Source organism: Tupaia chinensis, unplaced genomic scaffold (assembly GCF_000334495.1).
Source record: "Tupaia chinensis unplaced genomic scaffold, TupChi_1.0 Scaffold000279_1, whole genome shotgun sequence".
Lineage (NCBI taxonomy): Eukaryota > Metazoa > Chordata > Mammalia > Scandentia > Tupaiidae > Tupaia > Tupaia belangeri.
The window spans coordinates 2,476,885-2,477,872 of NW_006159762.1; the positions used below are offsets into that span (position 1 = coordinate 2,476,885).

The following is a 988-nucleotide window of genomic DNA, read 5'->3' on the forward strand; positions in this document are numbered from 1 at the left end:
GGGGTGCCAGCCACGGGGCGGGGGAGTAGCGGGCAGCTGCTGGGCTCGGTGGTCGCCACGCCGCGGTGGACTCAGACTTCACTCCTAGACGCCTTTCCAGGCAGTCCTCAGGGACCGTGAAGTCCTTGTTGATGATTACTACTGATCTCGGGTCTTTTTTCCAACCCCAGAAGTAAGCAGTTTATCAGCTGAGTGTCCTCTTGGCATTTATTGGTTAATACTCAAACAGAAATACAGTGTATATAAGCAAGTTGCAGAACAATACGTAAAATATTGTAGCATACTGTGAGACAATTAAAGCACAATCTTCAAGTAATATGCATTTTCTGCAGGGACATGTATATATAAATATATAAATGTATATATGTATGCATGTAAGTAGTATTTATATATACAAATACATACAAACCCCAGTAAGTGTATAGGTAACACCCCGGTTTATATGAAATTATTTATCGTATATATACACATACACATACATATATCCCCACAGAAAATCCGTATTACCACTTGGCAGTTGCGTTTCTGTTGTCTTACGATATGTTATTTTAGGTATTGTTCTGCAATATACTTTTTTTGCTCTTTCTGAACCACCTTAGGGGCATGTACATTCCTCTTCAATTTTCCCCTTCACTTTGTAGTGTCTCCCAATCCATGTAATCAGAGCTCTTCGGGATGAAATTAGAAGCCAGTTGGAAATAATTTGGTGTCTCCAGCAAAGGTGGATTTGTATTGATGTGTAGCAGTTAACTTCTCTTTTTTCAAACTGTAAAATGGAATTAATTTTTAAGACAATTTTATTTATCATTATTTCTTTTAAATAATTATTTTATTGGGAACCAGCAGTTAGCATAATGGCTATGTTGCTGGACTCCCACGTAGTCGACCGCGGTTCGCGTCCCGGACCCGGTGGCTTAAAACTCACGCGGGGTGCGTGCGCGTGCGTGCCCAAGATCCCAAGAGGAGAATGGAAGAGAAGGGATTGCGG

At 41.3% G+C, this 988-nt stretch overlaps 1 protein-coding gene across 2 annotated transcripts in view; it reads left to right on the forward strand.

Annotated features, from left to right (window-relative positions):
* USP42 (ubiquitin specific peptidase 42) overlaps positions 1-988 on the forward strand; it is a gene marked incomplete at its 3' end in the record, with an annotated part of 73,603 nt that overhangs the window by 1,424 nt on the left and 71,191 nt on the right.